The sequence below is a fragment of the Pan troglodytes genome, chromosome 9 (genome assembly GCF_028858775.2).
Source record: "Pan troglodytes isolate AG18354 chromosome 9, NHGRI_mPanTro3-v2.0_pri, whole genome shotgun sequence".
NCBI lineage: Eukaryota > Metazoa > Chordata > Mammalia > Primates > Hominidae > Pan > Pan troglodytes.
In genome coordinates this window covers 11,981,732-11,992,933 of record NC_072407.2, presented here as the reverse complement: position 1 = coordinate 11,992,933, position 11,202 = coordinate 11,981,732, and the positions used below count along the sequence as shown (strand labels likewise).

At 38.3% G+C, this 11,202-nt stretch overlaps 1 pseudogene; it reads right to left on the bottom strand.

The window, feature by feature from the left end:
- Positions 1-9,559: 9,559 nt before the first annotated feature.
- LOC466432 (olfactory receptor 8U9-like) lies at positions 9,560-10,599 on the bottom strand (annotated as a pseudogene).
- Positions 10,600-11,202: the final 603 nt, after the last annotated feature.

Below are 11,202 nucleotides of genomic sequence, written 5' to 3'. Positions count from 1 at the left end.
ATTGTAGGGTTCAGACATCTACTCTGATACAGATTATTTACCAGCTGGCTCAGGAAAGGTGAGCCAGTGCTTGTCCCTTGGAGACTCAGGCGTGTGTTTGGAAGAGAATATGTAAAGCCTGAAGGAAATCTGCAGATGTGCTTTATTTAATTCCTTGTTATATTTATGTACCTAAGAACACTCTGGACAAAAGCAAGCTAGGCTTCTGGTTCAGATGGCAGAGTGTGAAAAGCTTTGCTGTGCATTGGTCCCTGTTGCAAACAGGCTGATGCCTAGGCCAGCCCTGTCAGCAATCCAAGCCCAGCTCTGGGCTTTTCACTGGTGAGGACAGTGGGGAGCAGTACAATCCCTGTGGGCATAGGAACAATAGGCCACAGCCCACCGCAGTGCTCCAGAGAAGCAATTTGGAGCCTGAATCTAGCCCCATCATTTAGACATACACCATGAATCAGAGGGCATTTGTGCTATTATCAGTCCACACTCCTATAACAGGTCAGCCAGGTCACTATATTTCCCATTCTTTCTTTTTTTTTTCTCTTAAAACATATTTAGTTGACAAGTAAAAACTTGTCAAGGAGTACAATGTAATAACTTGATATAAGTATACACTGTGTAATGAAGTACAGTGAAAAACTTCAGTGAAGAAAGCTGTAAAACCTCTTATGGCCTCTTGTGCAGATCTTGCAGCGTCTGCACCTGTTAAACCGCTGCCAGTCTCCTTCCTGGGTCTGAATCTGGCCTCCACCATTTCCACACTATGTGATCCAGGATCCATCAGTTAGTTTCTTTAAGCTCCACTTTACTTATCTGTGTTATGGTTAATCAGAACGGCTTTTGCTAAGTAATGATGAAGTGAGATATACTCATGTATGCAAAGTGCTTAGAGCAGGGCCTAAAGGGTAGTAAGAGCCCAATGAATGTTAAGCGCAGGGTTTAAGACCCTTTGTAGAGGCCCATCTCAATATCCTGCGATGTTCTGAGCAGGTTCCTTAGTGTATTCTTTATGTCAGTTAAGTCCAAAACATGATAAGGGAACTAACTATGTCAGTGGCAAGTCCAGACAAGAAGGACAGAGATTTGTGAATTCCTAGGCGCCAACTGGATTCTGACAACCAGACAAGTGAGAACAGGAGGACTCAGCTACTTTCTTTTTCTTGAGGACTGGAAATCAGGGAAGATCTCTCTAAAACAGTAGCATTCAAATGCCTGTGCAGAATGCGGACTCCTTAAAGGGTGAGGTGATTTGCTCAGAAACATGCAGCTGGGAGATGGGTGAAAGAGGTCTCCTGACTCCCATTTTGGTGTTTCTTGTGTTGATCAAACTGCCTCTATTAGAGCCTTCTTGGAATCTCCAGAAAATACTTTGTACAGAGCATATATACTGACCATAATAAGAAATCATCTGGAACCACATTCTTCCATTAAAAAAATTTTGAATGGCTGCTATGTTTAAGGCTCTGTGTTGGGCACTTAAAGACCCAGCATCTTTCTGTTAACCATCTCTTCTTTGGGCCAACAGCCTCCTAGTCAGACAGGTCTAAAACTCCAGCATCAACTTTGACACCTGTATTGGCTCATTCTCTGTCTCTTTCACTAGCATTATTCGCTCACTATACATTTAGATTATGGTAGCAACCTTTCAATTTGGCCCCTGCCTGTAGGCTTGACATTGGTCACTAGGAGGGTCCCTAGTTTGGAGTTAATATAGGGTATATATAACTTTGGAGTTAATATAGGGTAAAATCTCAACTGAAGATTTAAGACTATTTCCCAAATGGGATCGATTTCTTAATTTCTGTTTATTTATAAATAAAGAATCAGTAAAAAGCGTCTGGGATTCTATCACCCAGAAATAACCAACACCAACCACTACCAGCAATCTCTGTATCTTTACATATTTCACATATGTAATTTAAAAAATCATACACATAATTTGAAATCATTTGCACATATATCATGAGCATTTTCATAACAATAAATAAATCATTTTAATTGATGCATTACATGCTATTGTGTCACTAAACCTTAATTTAATCAATCCTCCATTGATTTTTTTATATTAATACTGTTTTTTTACTATTATAATCACTAACAGTAAATGCTAAATACACAGATCTTCATGAATTTGTTGGAGTACTTTCATCAAACAAATTATTGTAAAGGAAATTGCTAGATCAAAGGATGCTTAATTTTAAGGCTTTTGATGAGTATTGTCAAAGTGCCCTCTGGAAATTTTATGCCAATTTACACTGTGTTTCCTCTTTCTCTACAGTGTCATCCTGGTTATTAATATTTGTTAACATCTTTGCCAGTCTGAAAGGGGAAAATGATATTATGTTAATTTGTATTTTATTGATTACAATGAGAGTGAAATATTTTGCATATCAAAGGCCATTTATATTTCCTATTTTGTGAGTTATCCATTCATATCTTGTAACTATACTTTCACTGATTTATCTTATTGTCTGTATTCTGTCATATATAGTGAATATTTTCCCATTTGATTTTATTTACTAATTATTGTAATAAACATTAAAATGTTTGATTTCATCAAATCTTTCACACTTTTTATTTGCAACTTCTGAACTTAATTCTTTTCTTGGAAAAGCTTTTCTTATTCCAAGCCTAGCAAATATTCAGCAATATTTTATTCAAGCGCTTTTAAGGTTTCATTTGTTACCTTAAGATCTGATCAATGTTGAATTTATTTTGATATAGAGTATAAGAAAAAGTAACTGTGTTGTGGCTTGCATTTTCTCTAATTTACGATAAATCCATCTTTTCCCTCACTGATCTGGAATGGTGATATTATTATATGTTATACATACATGAATCTACTGAGGATCTTTGATGTGAAGAGGTTAGATGCAGAGATACCAGGGAGGTCCAGGTGCAAAGTGATGATAAAGCTGCTAGTAGCAATGATAAGGAAAAGGATTAGTGCAAGAAATCTTGCATGAATGCATAGATGAATAATAGATAAGTCTTGTCTCCTCTTTGAAATATGAGGTAATAAGGAGAAACTACATATTTTTTGAACTAGATGACTGGGGAAAATTGTCATGTACAAAAATAGGGAAAGCAGGAGTAGTTGGCTGTGAAGTAGAAGATGATGATCAATTTAATCATTAGGATTTTGAATTTGTGGTCCCAATAGAGTATCTGTGGTGTGGTGGGGAGAGAGGGAGGGAGGGAGGGAAGAAGGGGGGGGAGAGAGAGAGAGAGAGAAAGAGAGAGACAGAGAGAGAGAGAAGCAGGGAGCAGATTAAGTCTAGATTCAGTTAACTTTTGTTACATATATACTGTAACAACTTTATTTACTCTAACAGGCAACACTGCATTTTCCTGGATGGTTCATCAACACTTGAGAGATTTTACTCTTTCTCAAAAGAGGAAAGCAATAGGCAGCATCTCCACAGAATCTCAGAATAGCACATCATCTTCTCCCCGGCCCTCTTCCCTGCCCCCTTTTCTCTCCTCCTACCCAACCTTGGATCCTCATATCTCAGGCTCCTCATCACCCTCCTCCTAGAGTTAAAGAGGTGGTGGAATTCTCATCCTAGCAGCCCTGCTTGGGGAAGGTAGAGAGCACAGGAAGGGAAAGAAGGTAGGGGAAGAGGCTTCTGCAGAACCTTAACTCTTGTGCTACTTTCCCTCAGCTTCTGCCAGGCTTATTGCTAGTCCAAGCAGAGACCAAGGAAAAGGTCTCTTACTGTTACCCCTTCCCCATAGAACACCCTGGCCTGCCTCCTATAGCTTACCGCTAATGTCTTTTCAGAGGCTGGGTGAGACCAGCAGAAGCTCAGAGCAGTCACAGATGTGGGGGACAAATGCTGCCTTTCAGAACTGCAGCAGTAACAAGAAAAACGTTTCTAGTGTCCGCTATGGAAATGTGTGAGCTGTAGTGGTTTAGGGTCAAAGAGTTGTCTGTGAACATTTATTATTAGTTAAGAAGACAACTTTGTGTCCAGGGGACAGTCTCCATGTTCCAGATCGTTGACTTGCAAACAGACAGTGGGACCAGAACTCCTGTAAGTTGGAAATGGGCTGCACTAATTTCTTCCAGTCATGCATAAAGAAAATGCGTTATTGGAGACGTATGCAACTTCTATATTTTGTCACATAGGTAGATATAAAAACATTTTCCAGCAAGGATTTCCCAAACACTTCAAATCAAAGACTCTAAAAGTTAAACACTAATCATGGTAAAGTCTGGTTATTAAAAATAAAAGCTTTATACTTTTATAATGTTTAAAATATATTTTAGCATACCCTAGACTATTTTGTCTGTTTGGCAGCTCTTTGAGGTACAATTTTCCTCATTTTCCAGATGAAAAAGTTAAGGCTAGAGGGGTCAAGCCACTTGACTGATATCACAGGTCAGAGCGTACAAAGGACTCAAGATCAGACTGTGAGTTTCCCAATCTATTCCTCTTCCTAGTACATCACCACTGCTTCCACAGGCTTTGAGCGTCTGCTTTTTGAGACCATACTTTATTTTTGATAAGCAAAATCTTTACCTCCAAGAACATGCATTTTTTTCAGGCTCAGCATGATTTATTCTGCTTACTTGGTTTGCGGGTATCTACTGATGTGCTCTATTATACATGTCTAAAGTGTGGACTGATAGGCATTATCAGGAGTCAGTTACAGGTTTAATGAAGTGATCATACCGACAGCCTTCTTTTGATAAATTTAACAATTTAATATATAGGAAAATAGGAATATGTCAGGAGATAAAGGCTTAACAGATTGTGTTTTAACACCTAATTAAATAAAGCAGAGCAGAGAACTGTATTCTTAGATTAAAGCTAATAGAGTTGCTATTTTGAGACTGTGAACACTTGAGAATTATCTGTGATTTGTGGTAAATATAAGAAAAGATAGTCCAAAATTTTAAGAAGACATTTCAACCTTTCTTCATAAAATGACTACTCCCCAACACAAGCAACATTAATTAGAATTTCCTTTCAATTTGCTCCTTTATTACAGTTAACACTAATTTAAACTCTCCATTTGAAAGATGTCTAAGGAAAGCTAGTAGCTACTTTTGCCAAAGCAAATAAGTGAAATACTATTTATAACTTTCACATGAAATATGACATGATAAGAATAAAAATGGTTAAAAGTGGCTCTTTCTAAAGAGGAAAGACAATAACAATGAAATAAAAAGCTTTTAGGAGAAACCCAGAGATGGACCTGAGAGCCCTCTGTACTCTTGCCTAAATATGAGAAAGCTGTAGTCACGTAGCATCCCCAGCTGAGGGTGAGGCAGAGGTGGGCAGGAGAGTGCTGGAGTCTGGCTGGCTCATTGACTATCCTTCTCCTCATGCCACATCCAACGTGGCTGGCAAACAAGACTGCCTTTCAATGAGGAGCAGAAGCTGCAGGTTCGTAGGTGTCCAGGTGCCTGAGTGGCCAACACGCCCAAGCAAAGAAAGTAAGCTTGTGCTTTTATGGACACTAGGTAAATGCCTTCAGTTTAAATTTTTTGCTAAATATTTTAGCTTATTTTATTTTTATCTTCCAGGTGTCTAAATCTCCAGTCTGTCTGTTGCACTGGTAATTTAACTCTGTAATGGAATGGTTTGCTGCCAACTATTTATATTAAGTAATTTTAAAATATTTGTAATAGTATTGACTAACAAACTATTAAGTTATTGGCAAAAAAAAAAAAAAAAAAAAGGAAGCTTGAGGGAATAAAACATTTTTGTTTTAGGCCACAGAATAAGACCTTCTGGAAACTGTCTCTATTAGGATAGTTTCTGCCAAGGCCTAAGAGATACTTACTTAGTTTTTAAAAATTAAAGATGATCTTTTCCCTTCTCTAGTTTTTCCTGTCTTACCGGACATGGAAGTTCCAGTTATTTATAAAAGGTTTATATTTTTGTAGCAAGCTGGCTAGGAAGAGTAGGCTAAATCTGTCACTTTCCCAGGAGCCTAAACTCCTCAAGTTCTGACATTGGTGGCCTCTTTATCGCTGGTGGATGCACCACTTAGTTGCAGGTGGAGCCACTCTTGAGCACTGAATTAGCACTTTTCTATTCAATCTTGTTCACCAAAGAATGCTAGAATGATACATCCAGGGCAGAGTTGAAAATTTTGGGGCACATATTTGAGATTTTTAAAATGCTTACATTTCTGAAATTCTAATACATCAAATAATATGAAAGAAAATGGAAAAGAATAATATGGTTCCCTCTCATGGTTCCATATTTTGATTGGAATAATAAAACAATTCATTTGGCATGTTTCCAAGCATGACAAATCAATAGAGTATAAAATGAAGAGAAATAAGAAGTTGAAATCTATACCAGTTGAAAAATTCAGCATTTTATGTCCAAATGAGTATTTCAGATACATATCATATTTGTTAATGAAAAGTCTAAGTGGTGAACGCTGGCAAATAACATTCAGTTTTAGGATTATTACCAAAGGAAGACAAATACGCTGTTTATTTACATGTGAGAACAGTTTATTTTCACTTTCAGCAAAATGTTGCACTCTTAAATTCTGATAAATCTTCCATTATTTTGGTGACATTTACATATTCAGAAGATATTTACTTTGGGCTGAATGATTAGTGTAATTATTATGCGTATTGACTGAAACAGCCTCACTTTATAAGGAAACAAAGGTGTATAATTATATTTGTTTCTCTTGTGGATTATATATTACCATATTAATACTACACATATATACAGCACTCTATTTTTTAACGCAAATAATTAATTTGAGAATTTTTTACCTGAGACCTTTCTTACTTCATATGGCCAGAGTCAGGGAGATAAATGTATAAGGCTGAGTCTCAATGGGAAAAGAAAATAGGAATTATTAGCTCAAAAATTAGCTGATTCCGACCTTTTCTCATGCCTATTTGCTTTTCAAGTTTTTGGGAAATTTAGTAAAATGTAGATTTATATTCTTTGCAATCTATGAATACAATATTCTCAATTTTATGCTTTGTTTTACAGAGTAATCAAGGAAGCGTGTTGAGCCAAGTGTACAAATTCAACAGCTGGGAATATTATGGGGAGGTCTTGTAACATTTTGTTCAGGTTTCCTTGAAAAGAACTGAAAACTGATGAAATTTTAGACCGAATATTCCTTTGAAAACATGAATAGAATTCATTTGCTGAGAGGCATGTATTGAAACGTGATATCTAGTGCATGGTTATTTTTCACTTTCTAAATTAAACTGACATAGAGAGTTTGAGAAATAAGTTTAAGAAATAGACATGGCTTATGATTGAAAGCACAATTTTCCATCTAAATGTTGGTCCGTGTTCATCTTTATCTCAGTAGCAACCTTTGTTCCGCAGCAGTTGTTCGTTGATTGTTATGGTCTGTCGACAGCTCCAGCTCATGCCATCTTCCCAATGTACCAACTTCTCTTTCTCTGGTCAGGTTGCGCTGTTGCCTTTGTATGTCTTCCCACCTCATGGATGTTAGTTTCATTATGAGAATATTGAAAAACAGTCTTCCAGTCATAACCCCAGTGGCTTCCTTTTCTCTGTCACTTCCAAACCGCAGGACCATTGCTGGGCACCATGTCTACCCACCCATGAGAGTTAGGAATAAACACAAACGAGTTCAATTCAGTTCAGCAAACAGTTATTGTGCATCTATTTTATGCCAGGAGCTGCAGTAGGTGCTGGGGTACAAAGTGAAGAAGATAATTTGCTTGGTCTCAAGGGGGAACTCCTGGTCTAATACCCAGGCTCCTATAATCCCTCAGCATTATCCTCTCCACTTTGCCTGTTCCCCTGTTGCTCATTACCTGTGCAACCGCTCCTCCCTCTCTGGCTCAATTCCTGCTTTTCTTCCCTCTGTTCCTTTATCCTGCTAGTGTCTTCCTTTTCAACCATAGCCAACACTCCATCTTCAAATGCTTAGCGATACAACTTATACCTCAACTATCTGGAAAGGCTTTCTGAACTAAGTAGGAGAAGTTGTAAATATTTAACTTTTTATTTTTCTAAATTATCTGATTATAAGCAACAATAAAACAAAGATCCCATATTATTATCTGCAGACTTAATTTGGGGACAACAGGGACCTCTTAGTTTTTTTGATTAATTTTAAACTTACTTGTAATTAATTGGTAGTATATGTTACGAACCATTAAAAATTACTTAACAGTAATCACTTTTGAAAATAGGAGGAAAATAAACATTTTTATGGCAGATTTGTTTGCCTTAAGAATTATTTTGAAAGAAATATTGGAATCGAGGCTTAGAAAAACGGTAGAGTGCTTGGCTGGGCGCAGTGGCTCACGCCTGTAATCCCAGCACTTTGGGAGGCCGAGGTGGATGGATCACGAGGTCAGGAGTTCGAGACCAGCCTGCCCAATATGGTGAAACCCTGTCTCTACTAAAAGTACAAAAATTAGCCGGGCGTGGTGGCGCACGCCTGTAGTCCCAGCTACTCAGGAGGCTGAGGAAGATCACTTGAACCCAGGAGGCAGAGGTTGCAGTGAGCCAAGATTGTGCCACTGCACTGCAGGCTGGGTGACAGAGTGAGACTCCATCTCAAAAAAACAAAAAACAAACAAACAAAAAAACCCCAAAACAAAGAGTGCTCATATTTTTGCCTAAATGAAAAAAAATTAAGAGATTTTTCTTTCACCTATCCCCCAAAACACCAATAATTCATATAGCCTTATTTCCAAGAAATTGGAATGCTGGATCTGTGAAAACAAAAATAAAGAACATGGAACTTTAGTTTTGCAAAACTAAAGTATTTCTCTAGATCATTCAAATTAATTAAGACAATAATTTTATTTCTTAGAAACATTCACACATACCCAGGCCTGATTACTTCCCCAAATGCTCCCTCTTTCCATTCCTTTTTCTCCCTACTCACCCCTCACCCCCTCCCAAAAAACTCACTATGGCTCCACTTTCCAGAGACTAGAAAAATTGAACCCTGGCTGTTGAAAAAATGACTATTTTTAACATCTCTAAAAGTTTCCTAAACCTTCTCTTTATCTCTTTTAATTAAACTTTCTTTTCTAAACAACCCCCCCATCTAATTGAATCCCAGTGTTTTTTTTTTGTTCTTTTCTTCCCCCACTGTTGCTGCAATACTATATTTTCTATTGTTTATTTAAAGCATGCAGTATTTCAATTACATTTGGATTAATAAGGTTTTTGTAAGCTGGTCTTGAAACTTAATCACCGTCTGTAGCAAAGTGTTATGAAGAAATATGTTCTAAGACTAACAAATTACTCTCTACAATACAGCCTGTTGTAAACTGAAAAGTGTTTCTCATAACATCGATTTTCATGTGTGGGTTTTGTACCCAGCTTTGTTAAATTATAGTTTCACCCAGAATGTTGCTTTTCAGGATCTTTTTTAATTTAGAGCTTATATTATTATTTAATTGGTAGTAAGCCATTTCTTCTTCAGCACATGAAGGACACAGTTATTGACATTCTAGCTTGTAAGTCAATTTTGATAGTTCATGATAATTGGATTAAACATTACTATGTTAAATAAGTGACCCAGTACTTTGGTCATTAAAATTCCCAAACTGGATTACTGTTTGCTTCCTGATTGGACAGCAGTTGGCCTGCTAAATCTAAACTTAATTAGAGACATTACCTTGTCAATATATCGAACTTTCAATATGCTGCATTCCATTAACTCACTCACTATAACTCTTTGCCCTCTAGCATTTTTTTCAGGGCATCCTTTACTTCTGTGTTTCTCAGGCGATAGATAAGAGAGTTAAGCATGGGAATTACAAGACTATAAAACACAGAGACTTCTTTGTTTGGCTTCCATGAATTCCCCGCTTTTGGTTGCTGCAGGTACATGAAAAACAGTGTGCCATAAAAGATGGTGACGACAGTGAGGTGGGAGGCATGGGTGGAAAATGCTTTGCACTTGCCCTCGGAAGACTGGATTTTTATAATGGAAAAGAGGATGTAAATGTAGGAGATGAAGATGGTAAGGAGGGACCCAGTGAGATTTACTGCAGAGAAGATCATGAGCTGCTTTTCTTTGTTGTGGGTGTCAGAGCAGGAGAGGGCCAGGAGAGGGGGGTCAGCACAGTAGAAGTGGTGGGTGACGCTGGAGTCGCAGAAGGACAGCTGAAACGTCAGAGCTGTCTGTATCACAGAGTTTCGGAAGCCATAAGTATAGACCCCTATCACTAACTCCCTGCAGACCCGCTGCGTCATAATAGCTGTGTAAATCGGGGTTGCAGATGGCCATGTAGCGGTCGTAAGCCATTGTGGGCAAGAGGAAGCATCCTGTAGTGGCAAAAGCACCAGAGAAGTACAGCTGAGCAAAACAGCCTGAAAAGGAGATGGTTTTTTTCTTCACCAATAAATTTTGCAGCATCTTGGGCCCAATGGAAGATGAGTAACACAGATCAATGAATGCCAGGTGACTGAGGAAGTAGTACATGGGGGTGTGGAGCCGCGAGTCTGCTCTGATCAGCAGGATCATGCCAAGGTTTCCTACCAGGGTGATGAGATAAATGACAAGGAATACCACAGAGAGGGGGAGCTGCAGCTCAGGACGGTCTGTGAATCCCATGAGGACAAATTCGGTCACTGTGGTACGATTGCCTTTTGTCATGTTCTCTCGCCTGCTGCAAAAAATAAGAAATGATTAGATACTTAAAAACAAACGCTTCTTACCTCTTTGTTGCATTACCATATGAAAAAAAAATGTGGCTTTACATTTCCAATAGTTAAAGGCTGTCATTAGCTATGGGACTTTATTCTGCTAAAACAGACTTGGCAAGACTGAACTCATTTCTTTTTGGAACCAGGAGAACGATTTTCCTAGGACAGAACCTATTTTTATGTTAACAGTGTTGGTGTTTTCAGTTCAACTCAACAGATACTTCTGGGCTTTGTGTGGGGCCAGATAGCATGCTTGGTGCTGGGCTGGAGATGGGTATGACAATGACATTTTCTTTGTTCTTATGGAGTCTAGTGGAGGGTTCGTAAAACATTCCTAAGGGGAAGTGAGCCAAGTATTTTTGGAGCTGCAGAGTGCTGTAGGAGTTCACAGGAGGGAGAGATTGAATGTGGATGGTGGAAATGGAAAAGCTTCATTCATTCATTCTCGTTCACTTATCAAACACATATTGCCCCTCTTCAATGTGCCAGATGCTATGCTAAGTGAAGGTGACACAAAAATGAATAAAACGTATGCCTGCCTTCAATGAATGCACAGGCTGGT